The sequence below is a fragment of the Scylla paramamosain genome, chromosome 17 (genome assembly GCF_035594125.1).
Source record: "Scylla paramamosain isolate STU-SP2022 chromosome 17, ASM3559412v1, whole genome shotgun sequence".
Lineage (NCBI taxonomy): Eukaryota > Metazoa > Arthropoda > Malacostraca > Decapoda > Portunidae > Scylla > Scylla paramamosain.
In genome coordinates, this window is record NC_087167.1 from 23,119,187 (window position 1) to 23,131,686 (window position 12,500).

The window sequence follows — 12,500 nt, forward strand, 5'->3', positions numbered from 1 at the left end:
ATTATTATTATTATTATTATCATTGACTTATTTCAATGATCACGCCCCTCATCGTTCTCAGTTTCTCATAAAACAAAATATACATTGAGATGAAAAAGACGCTCAACATATCACAATAGGCAACACATCTAATCAACTCTCCACTGTGACACACAGCAGGTACATTAGTAGAAATATAGTATACATATTTATTCTCGGTCACTTGCGTGCCTGACTAAATAATAATAATAATAATAACAAATAACTAACTCGAAAATAAATACACTACTTGCTTATTATTGATATACCAGTATAGTCTACACAACTCTCTAGATGTTTGAACGTGTGGCTCCGAAGAGGAGCCGGATTGATGGTGATATTGGCTGAAGGGGAGGGAGGCCCTTTATTTACTTCTTCTCAGTCTTCTTGGGAAGGAGCACGGCCTGAATGTTGGGCAGCACGCCACCCTGTGCAATGGTGACTCCGGAGAGGAGCTTGTTAAGTTCCTCGTCGTTGCGGATGGCCAGCTGCAGGTGACGTGGGATGATGCGAGTCTTCTTGTTGTCACGGGCGGCATTGCCGGCAAGCTCAAGGACTTCAGCAGCCAGGTACTCCATAACTGCCGCAAGGTACACGGGGGCACCAGCACCCACGCGCTCGGCGTAGTTGCCTTTCCTTAGAAGGCGATGAATCCTGCCGACCGGGAACTGGAGTCCAGCACGACTGGAACGGGACTTTGACTTTCCCTTCACCTTTCCTCCCTTGCCGCGTCCAGACATGATAATGGATGTTGTGGTAGTAGTAGTAGTTGTTGTTGTTGGTGATAAATGAGGAGCGCGAGTACTCTAACCTCGTCGGTAGCTCTGCGAGCAAGTAGTGAATTTTGGGAAAAACGGCTATATATACGCGAGATCAGATCGGCCCAGAGCGCGTCTGAAGTGAGCGAGTGTCTGTGTAGTGAAGTGAAGTGTGCCCCCAGTGCAGTGTTCTCCCGAGTGTGCGTATGCAGGGTTAAGCTTCGACTCCGGTCAGGCGCTGGACGGGTGACCGCCCGCTCCCCCCAGTGCCTAGGATTAGCCCCAACAGTGTGTGTGTTAGTGCTGTGCAGCAAGACCTTGGTGAAGTATTAGTGTTGTGTGCCCAGTGCAGTGCTTCTTACGCAGCTCCGGCTGCGTTAGTGCACACCAAGTGTGCAGTGCTGTGCCCCGGTGTAAGGAATCCTCGCCACGGGGCATGGGTGACCAGCTCGTTTTTAGGCGGCTGCTGCGCAGGCTCTGACCGGCATCATGGGCCGAGTCAGAATAAAACACCCCAACCCCAGAGACATTGGGGTGCGCCGGCGCCTCCTCGCCCTCCTGGCCCCGACCATCAAGGTTACTAGGCTTATACCGGCCAGTGACGCTGTGGTGGTTCTCACACCCACAGACAAGGACGCCGATGCTATCTTCCAGGATGGCATGCCTGCTCGACTGTCTGGTGATGGATTCACCCCCCTGTTGCCCCCTGAGCTCCGAGCACAGCGCACGGTGATCTGCTCAGGACTGGACGAACTTATATATGAGCACACGGCGGAGGAAATCGCCGACGAAGTAGGAAGCCAGCATGATTGGGCCGCCGTGGAGGGTGTTTTCAAGTTCCCTCGCTCACCCACCATGAAGATAACCTTCACGCGTGCAGATATGGCCACGAAGGCTCTGACAGAAGGCTTGCACCTTTTTTGTATCCACGTGCCAGGGCACCAGTTGCGGCAGGAGACATACACACCTCTCCTGACCTGTAATAGGTGCAACGCCGTGGAAGAACACCACACCAGGAGCTGCCCCCACCCAGTTGATTACGTCCGGTGTTCTGAGTGCGGCAGCCGGGAACACACCTTCAGGAACTGTTCTGCCACAACAAAATCATGCCTCAACTGCGGAGGGGACCACAGCGCCAGAGCCATGCGGTGTCCCACCCGCAAGGAGGCCCTGAAGAAGAAGGAGGAGGCGATGCGCCAGGCTCGCACCAAGCCAGGCGTATCATTCGCTCAGACGACGTCTGCCTCGCTCCCGGCCACACCCCAACCCCCCAACCTTGGACCTATCGACCCCACCAAGTCGCTGACCGGATTGATGTGCTTGCTTCACGCACATCTTTCCAATGTGGCCTCTCCAGGGTGCTTCCAACAGACTCTCTCAGCGAGTCTTGCCGAGAATGGTCTGCCCAACGTGAAGCTTCCTCCACCGCCACCTCTTCAAGCTCCGGATGCCTTCGCCAGGGCTGTCTCCCTTGCGACCTCCCTGGCCGCTCCCACAGCACCTCCAGTCTCCACACCTTCCACCACCGCCCAAGGCGCCACAGAAGACTCCGCTTCCGCTGCCTCCTCAGCCTCAGAGGACTCTGAGGACGAGGACGACCAGCAAAACGACGTCGAGGTCATCAGGTTTGGCTTCATGGCCAAGACAGATAAGAGGAAGACCCCCAACACCCGGAGGGAGTTCAACCATGCTCTCCGTCATGGGGCACTGGTACTCTGCCACACTGGGCCTTCAGGAGCGGAGGAAGCGGTCTTAGACCACGTGAAGGAGAACCTAGACTCCCTCACGGACTGGACCATCTACTCCACCGAAGACCACGAACGCGCAAAGAAGGCTCCCCGGCAAATTGTGGCGGACTTACTCCCCGGTAGGCTGTCTGTAACACGCGAATAATGCCCCGTCTCCGAGTAATCCAGCACAATGTACTCCATTGGGACACACGTAAGTTTGACCTTACTAACACATATAGACAATTTGACCCTGACGTTGTTCTCATCAACAGCCACGGACTGCGCGACGAGACTAGACTTAAGATCCCTGGATTTAGGATATACCAACAGAACGTCAGTAACGAAATAAATGACGGAGTGGCAATTGCTATAAAGTCTCACACACGACACAAAGTCCATGGCGACTTTTTGTCGGAGACGTTAGCTATCGAAATTGAAACAATAGACGGACCCCTCCTTATTGCCACCAGCTACCTCCCTCCCCGCAGACCTTACCTTCCCCATCCTGACTTCCTCCGACTCCTCCGCAGACAGACACCTGTTTTCCTTGTCGGGGACTTGAACGCCCGACATCCCTATTTAGGATACACTACTTCCAACCAGGTAGGGAGAGACATAGTAGACTATCTTCGACGACAGACTGCACTCCATATCGGCCCTTTCTTTCCCACCTACTTTGATTTTCGGACTGCCTCAACTCCTGACATAGCTCTAACTAACAGGGTGAATTTTCTTCATTACTCCTTCACGCCTGGACCTCTGACGACTAGTGACCACATACCTACTATCCTCGATATTTCCACCTCCCCGCTCCTCATCCCTAGTGTCAGGAGGTATAACTATAAAAGAGTAAACTGGGACGCGTTTTCTGAGGACGACGCCCTACAGATGACAGACCTACCAGACGTGACCTACGGCACCCTGGAGGACATTGACGCAGCACTAGAGACATGGATGACCACAGTCAAGACCACTGCTGACAGACACATACCCCTGACCTCCCACAAAATTAGGTCCGCCCCAAGACCCTCCCGAACGACGCAGCTGCTGCGGATTCAATTCCAGGCGCTACGTGACAGAGCGAGCCAGAGAGGCTGGACTTACGATGAGTACAGGCAGTACAGACATGTTAAAGCTATACTGCACGACTCGCGACAAACAGAAGCTAGGACGCACTGGGGGAGGAATTTGGCAAGCTTAGCTGCCAACCACCGTGATCCCAGGAAGTTTTGGAGAGAAATCAAGTGTCTCTCAGGTAGAACGACAGGACCAGACGCGTACCTAATAGACATTACAGGTGACAAGAAGTTCACGAACGAGGAAAAAGAACACCTTTTCACGTCCATTTGGGACCGTGTGTACAGAGAGGACTACGACGACGACTTTGACGACAATGACCATGTGCTGGATTACATGGCACATGCCGTGTACAGAACCTACCCGTTCGACTCTGCTGATCCTGCCCGTCTCACAGGTACCTCCCCACTGGACTGTTTTATTTCCGCTCAGGAGATGGCTGCCGCGATCAAATGTGGCAAGCCGACTAGCCCTGGCGGCAGCAAGATAAACAAGACTATACTCTCTTATCTTCCAGCTTCGGCGCTAGCCAGATTAAGGGCAATCTTCAATGCGGCGCTCTCAGCAGGATATTTCCCGGACGGATTCAAGCAGGCGGAGATGAGGATGATTCCTAAGGCCGGCAAGACTCCGACTCGTCCGGAGAACTACCGCCCCATCTCCCTGCTGGAGGTACCGGGGAAGCTGCTGGAGAGGGTTGTCTCCGCTCGGCTGCGCACCTATCTGGAGACGGGAAACCATCTACACCCAGCGCAGTATGGTTTCCGGAGCGGCAGGGGCACTGTCCATGCCATCGCTCTGGCAACCGAGACCATCGCCATACACCAGGCCAATAGGTACCGCTGTAACTTGGTGCTGCGGGACGTGAGTAAGGCGTTTGACCGTGTCTGTCACCTTGGGCTGAAGTACAAGCTCCTTCACCTGGGGCTGCCTGCACCGGTTGAGCGCCTTCTCTGTGACTTCCTGGACGACAGGACGGCGAGGGTGAGGGTAGGGGGCCACCTCGGTCCAGCTTTTCCCCTCGCCACAGGAGTTCCGCAGGGCAGTGTGCTGTCGCCCACCCTGTACAGCATTTATACCAGCGATTGTCCAGCCTCAGAGGCTGGTATCAATTTACTGTATGCTGACGATGTCTCCCAGATTATTTTCCACCCAGGTCGCTCCAGCTTGATGACGAACGCCCGCACTGCCAGAGAGATCGCCCGCATCAATGCCTTCGAGAGGGAGTGGAGGATCAGGACAAACCTGGCCAAGTTTAAGGTCGTCCCCCTCGCCACAAAGACCCCCGCCCCACTGCTAGTGGATGGGGATGAGGTTGAGTTTAGCCCCAGGGGCACCCTCCTGGGGCTCTCCATATCCACAACTGGGTACACTTCACACGTGTCCCAGAGAGTGGCAAAAGCGAAGTCGGCCCTCACCAGGCTGTACCGCTTCAGGGATCTGACCACTGGTCTCAAGCTCCACCTAATAAAGGCTTTGATTTTGCCCATTCTAACTTATCCACCTATTCCCTTGCATGCTCTCTCTAAAACAGCCATCAGCAAGCTTCAGCGGGTCCAGAACAACGCCCTGAGGTTCGCCTTCGGCACCAGATGGGACGACTTTGTCACCTCGGCTGCTCTTCACGAAGCCGCATCCCTCCCAGCCCTGAACGTCCGCCTTCACGATATGGCCGCCAGGGTTTGGGAACAGATGGATGCCGAGGAATGGGATCAGTTCCAGGCGCTGAGGACACAGCACGACGAGGCTCTACCCCGGGAACACGCCGGGTTCCCCAGGAGTCTTCGCCGAGTGCAAGACCCGCCTCCCGAACCCCGATACAGGTGAATGTTATATTTCCGTAACTCATTCCCCTATTAAATTCACAATCTACCTGTATCACTACTAGAAATTAGTCACTCTCCCCCCAAGCACTCTTTTACTGCTAGATAATTTGTCCGCAGATCACGCCATTATCATCACCGACTGCTGACTGAGAGAGAGCGAGCATCTGTCCTTCTCCTTCTGAGAGTAGAGGTACCGTGACGACAGTGGTGGACTGCAGCTAGCCACTAAGAGATCTGCCAGGCCTGATGACGCCCCCGGCGACACCGACGGCATACCCAGTGGTGGTTCCAGCATCGCGAACTTCCCCTCGCCCCCCCGCGCCCCGAGTCGCCGAGGGACCGGCCGACGTCCTGGCGAGGGGTAATCGTCCTCCGGGGTAGCCTGCTCAGCCCCCGGCAGCGGGACCGAGTTCGGGAAACGCACAGCTGAGGGGTTGGCTGGGGCTGACGGCGCCGCAGGCGTCGCCGAAGGCCTCCCCTTTGAACTCCCCCCCGAACCACCGACAGCGACTCCTAGAACCTCCGACATCGACCCGCGCCCAAGACACCTGCCCACCACCCTCTCCCCCGTCGCAGGACTCCCGAAATAATCGAGTGTATCGTTACAGTGCACAGTGAACATCCACGCGTGTTCTGTGACTCTCATGTTTATTTTGTACGTGATATTGTGACGATTTTTGCTCCCTCGTGTCTTATTTCTTCTTAAGCATTATGTACTCCTTAACGTTTCTACTGTGTCCCTCTGCATTTGACTCTCATGTTTATTTTGTACAAGCTATTGTGACAATTTTTGCTCCCTCGTGTCTTATTTCTTCTTAAGCATTATGTACTCCTTAACGGTTCTACTGTGTCCCTCTGCATTCTTTTTTCCTCCTCTCGATGTTTCCTCCCTTCTACCTTCGTCCCCCTAACTTCACCTCTCTTAAGCTAGTGCATCTCTCTTACCATCCTCTTCTTGCACCGCCTTCTCCAAACAATCTACTTTATGTGTGTCTTCTAGTTGCCCTTTACGACTCACCTGCTAACTCAGGTTTCCACCAAGAACTCATGTTCTGTAAATATTTTATGTCATTGCAACGTACTTGTAAATGTTATGTAAATATTATATGTAACCCTCCCCCACTCTATTCTATCTCACAGCAGTGCGGGTGGTTTTCCTCCGGGGACTCCGGTTTCCACCCTACAAATCGCTCTTGTACTGCCCTGTGACACTCATTACTTTACAGTAGCAAGCCTGACCGCCCGGCAACTTTTTTTCTCCCACTGTACTTCTATTTCTCCTCACTTTTTCTTCCCTGTGTACCAGTCTTGGTACACACACTGCCCCTTCTTGTAACACCCCCCTTTTTCTAAATAAAAACTTGAAACTTGAAAACGCACACTCGTTCTCACAGCAGTACGGCGACACTATGCCTCCCAAAGCATCAGGAAAGGCTGCCAAGAAAGCTGGCAAGGCACAGAAGGCCATTGCCAAGGGCGACAAGAAGAAGAAGCGCAGGAGGAAGGAGAGCTACTCCATCTACATCTACAAGGTGCTCAAGCAAGTCCACCCAGACACTGGCGTGTCCTCCAAGGCCATGTCAATCATGAACTCGTTCGTGAATGACATTTTCGAGCGCATCGCTGCCGAGGCATCCCGCCTGGCACACTATAACAAGCGCTCCACCATCACCAGCCGGGAAATCCAGACCGCTGTCCGTCTTCTTCTGCCTGGTGAACTGGCAAAACACGCTGTTTCTGAAGGCACCAAGGCTGTTACCAAGTATACCTCCTCCAAGTAAACAGGCGGCCAGTATACTGCTGCCAGTATAAAATAATACCCGGCTCCATTGGAGCCACACTTGAAAAGGAAAAAAGATACGATATAGACAAATGCATTATTATTATAATTATTGTTATTATTATTAATATTATTATTATTATTATTTTTATTATTATTATTATTATTATTATTATTATTATTATTATTATTATCATTATTAATAATATTAATATTGTTGTTTTTATTATGATTATTATTATAATAATTATTGTATCATTATTATTATTATTATTATTATTATTATTATTATTATTATTATTATTATTATTATGCTTATTATTATCGTGATTATTATTCTGTGGAGATAAAGAAAAGATAAAAAAAAAATAGAGATAAAGAAAGATAAAAATTCTCCCAAGTGAAAGAGATATGGCCATGGAAGAGGGAATAATAATAATAATATAAAAAAAAAAAAAGGGGGGAAGGATATTGAGTTGAAAGTCGATACCTGATACTGAAAGATGGAAAATAAATATTTTCTTCCACAAAACCAAACAGATTGTCTATGAAAATTCTTTAATGAAAGAGATGTTTGGCCCTAAAAAGGGCCTAGATATTGCTGTTATGAAGATCATTCGTGGATGACTTCTTAGGCACGCTCGCCACGGATGCGACGAGCCAGTTGGATGTCCTTTGGCATGATAGTCACGCGCTTGGCATGGATGGCGCACAGGTTGGTATCCTCAAACAGACCCACGAGGTAAGCCTCGGAAGCTTCCTGGAGAGCCATGACAGCAGAGGACTGGAAGCGGAGGTCAGTCTTGAAATCCTGAGCAATTTCACGCACCAGGCGCTGGAAAGGCAGTTTCCTGATAAGCAGCTCAGTGCTCTTCTGATAACGGCGGATCTCACGGAGAGCAACGGTTCCAGGCCTGTAACGGTGGGGTTTCTTGACACCTCCAGTGGCTGGAGCAGACTTGCGAGCTGCCTTTGTAGCAAGCTGCTTGCGGGGCGCCTTGCCACCAGTGGACTTGCGAGCCGTTTGCTTGGTACGTGCCATAGTTGTGGTAACAACAACTCACAACGAACACTCAGCTGAGTCTGCCCGCGCTTCCCACAAAATCCCTTTATATATGAATCGGGTGGGCCCGACGACTCCAACCCTGCCTTGTGATTGGTCAGAAACGTCCAGTGAGGCTCATCGCCCACGCAGTCACCGCATGAAAGATGTGATCATTATTGTTAGTCTAATTCATTTTGTTCTTATTCTTATTCTTATTCTTATTCTTTCTTCCCTCATTCATAACAAATCTTGGAAAATATACAGCAGAACTGACATGTCATTTAAAATTCTAAGACAATTAGCAAGAAAGTTGTGATATTCTTATTTTTTTCATTCTTTTTATTCTATTTTTTTCTTATTCTTGTCATAATTAATATTGTTATCTTTATTATTTTCATTTTTTTTTATTATTCTTCCTTATCTTATTCTTATTTATCCTACTTTTAGAGAGATGAGGCTTGTGCGGTCACCCATCCAAGTTCTGCCCGGACCCCCTGCTTAACCTTGCTGATCCCGCCGTCAGCTGATTGGTCAAGAGCGGAGAACAAGGTGTTGGGAGGGCTTATTTCTCTTATTCTTATTCTTTCCTGTATTGTTGTTGCATTGTTGTGCTGAAAATGTTGGAAAATATGCACTAAAATTAACCCTTCATTCATAATTCTACGACAATTAGCAAGAGAGATATATTATTACTTTTTTCCCTTATTTTTGTTCTTTTTATTCTTAATCTTCTTTTTTTATTATAGTTGTTATTGTTATTTTATTATTTTCGTTTTTCGTTCATTCTCCTCATTCTTATTGCTATTTTTTTCTATTCTCAGAGAGATGAGGCTTTTGTGGTCACCCATCCAAGTTCTTCCCGGACCCCCTGCTTAACTGCGCTGATCCCGCCGTTAGCTAATTGGCCAAGACCGGAGAACTAGGTGTTGGGAGGCCTTCTTTCTATTATTCTTATTCTTTCTTCCCCCATTCATATCGTTGTATTGGAAATGTTGGAAAATATACAAAAGAATTCACCCTTCTATGACAATTAGGAAGAAAGACATGGGATGCTTTCTTTCTTTTTTTTTATATTCCTTTATTGTAATTTTTCTTATTCTTGTTATAATAATTCTTACTGTTATCTTTATTACTTAAAATTTTCGTTCATTCTCCCTATTCTTATTCTTATTTTTTTTATTTATTTATTTTTTTTCAGACAGATGAGGCTTGTGTAGTCACCCATCCAAGTATTGCCCGAAACCCCTGCGTAATCTCGACGATTTCATTTGACAATACCTATTTACTTATTTATTTATTATTATATTTATTAAAAAAAAAAAAGAAGAAAAGAAGATGAAGAATAAGGTATGTAATCGAAATACTCTCTCTATACTGTAGCAATAGTTTAGCTGGATGTACTTGTATTGTGTCAAAAATACTTGCAATATCTGCAATTGTAACCTGCAGTGTCGGCATAATGCATAATTAAGCAATGAAAAGAAAAATTAATAAAAGAATAAATGAAAAAAAGAAAGAAAAAAAGATACAATTAACAATTAAATATATTAGCTACCCCTCTACGTTTCTTTATCACTGCAGAAAAATGGAAACATTTTAACGTAGACTTGTCAAAATTCAACTGAAATTAAGGGTTAAATAAGGATTGTCACCCCTTCCCCAGAGGATATTCATTGTCTTTTAATATATATATATATATATATATATATATATATATATATATATATATATATATATATATATATATATATATATATATATATATATATATATATATATATATATATATATATATATATATTCTTTTTATTTAAAGTCTTATTTAGAGAGAGAGAGAGAGAGAGAGAGAGGTAACGTCCTTGAGGATAGCAGCTCGTCTACGCTCCGCTCAGTGATCAGCGTTAGAATGTAATTCCTCATTTCTTTAAAAAAAAAAAAAAAAAAAAAAAAACAGAAACTTTATTTAGGGGGCTTGCTGGAAACAAACTACAATGGAGGAAAGAACAATATGTCTGCTATATGACCCACCCAGTTAAATTTTCAAGAAGCAAACGCAAGTTGGAAAATACGAGGAAGATAAATTTTCATTTATATACGTTTTATGGTAATTTCTGCCACGCCTTCCTCTATTCATCAAACGTCACTGACACTTATTCCCTTTATTTTTTACTTTACAGAATCTTTTGTAGGGCAAGACTCTAGAGGATATGTGCTTTCATAAATTCTATAATGCTTTGCTTATCATAGAGACATAAAAAAAAAAAATAATAATAATAAAAATAAATAAATTAATTAATTTAAAAAATCAAAATAAATAGATATATAAATTAATTAATCAATCAAATAAATTTCTATGCTTCACCTTTATAGCATTCGTATGAATGTCAAAACAAAACAAAAAATATAAATATAAATAATAATATGAAAAAAAAAAATTACTAAATATATGAAAAATAGCATTACTACTACTACTACTACTACTACTACTACTGCTACTACTACTACTATTTTTTTTTTTTTTTTTATGTAGGAAGGACACTGGCCAAGGGCAACAAAAATGTAATAAAAAAAATGCCCACTGAAATGCCAGTCCCATACAGGGGTCAAAGCAGTGGTCAAAAAATGATGAATAAGTGTCATAGGAAGGTGGAAATACGGAAGCAGGCAGGGAGTTCCAGAGTTTACCAGAGAAAGGGATGAATGATTGAGAATACTAGTTAACTCTTGCGTTAGAGAAGTGGACAGAATAGAGGTGAGAGAAAGAAGAAAGTCTTGTGCAGCGAGGCCACGGAAGGAGGGGAGGCATGCAGTTAGCAAGATCAGAAGAGCAGTTAGCATGAAAATAGCGGTAGAAGACAGCTAGATATGCAACATTGCGGCGGTGAGAGAGAAGCTGAAGACAGTCAGTTAGAGGAGAGGAGTTGATGAGACGAAAAGCTTTTGATTCCACCCTGTCTAGAAAAGCAGTATGAGTGGAACCCCCCTCAGACATGTGAAGCATACTCCATACATGGACGGATAAGGCCCTTGTACAGAGTTAGCAGCTGGGGGGGTGAGAAAAACTGGCGGAGACGTCTCAGAACACCTAACTTCATAAAAGCTGTTTTAGCTAGAGATGAGATGTGATGTTTCCAGTTCAGATTATAAGTAAAGGACAGACCGAGGATGTTCAATGTAGAAGAGGGGGACAGTTGAGTGTCATTGAAGAAGAGGGGATAGTTGTCTGGAAGGTTGTGTCGAGTTGATAGATGGAGGAATTGATTTTTTGAGGCATTGAACTATATCAAGTTTGTTCTGCCCCAATGAGAAATTTTAGAAAGATCAGAAGTCAGGCGTTCTGTGGCTTCCCTGCGTGATATGTTTACCTCCTGAAGGGTTGGACGTCTATGAAAAGACGTGGAAAAGTGCAGGGTGGTATCTTCAGCGTAGGAGTGGATAGGACAAGAAGTTTGGTTTAGAAGATCATTAATGAATAATAAGAAGAGAGTGGGTGACAGGACAGAACCCTGAGGAACACCACTGTTAATTGATTTAGGAGAAGAACAGTGACCGTCTACCACAGCAGCAATAGAACGGTCAAAAAGGAAACTTGAGATGAAGTAAACAGAGAGAAGGATAGAAACCGTAGGAGGGTAGTTTGGAAATCAAAGCTTTGTGCCAGACTCTATCAAAAGCTTTTGATAATTATGTCCAAGGCAACAGCAAAAGTTTCACCAAAATCTCTAAAAGAGGATGACCAAGACTCAGTAAGGAAAGCCAGAAGATCACCAGTAGAGCGGCCTTGACGGAACCCATACTGGCGATCAGATAGAAGGTTGTGGAGTGATAGATGTTTAAGAATCTTCCTGTTGAAGATAGATTCAAAAACTTTAGATAGGCAGGAAATTAAAGCAATAGGATGGTAGTTTGAGGGATTAGAACGGTCACCCTTTTTAGGAACAGGTTGAATGTAAGTAAACTTCCAGCAAGAAGGAAAGGTAGTGTTGACAGACAGAGCTGAAAGAATTTGAATAGGCAAGGTGCAAGCATGGAGGCATTGTTTCGGAGAACAATAGGAGGGACCCCATCCGGTCCATAAGCCTTCCGAGGGTTTAGGCCAGCGAGGGCATGGAAAACATCATTGCGAAGAATTTTAATAGGTGGCATGAAGTTGTCAGAGGGTGGAGGAGAGGGAGGAACAAGCCCAGAATCGTCCAATGTAGAATTTTTAGCAAAGGTTTGAGCAAAGATTTCAGCTTTAGAAATAGATGCGATAGCAGTGGTGCC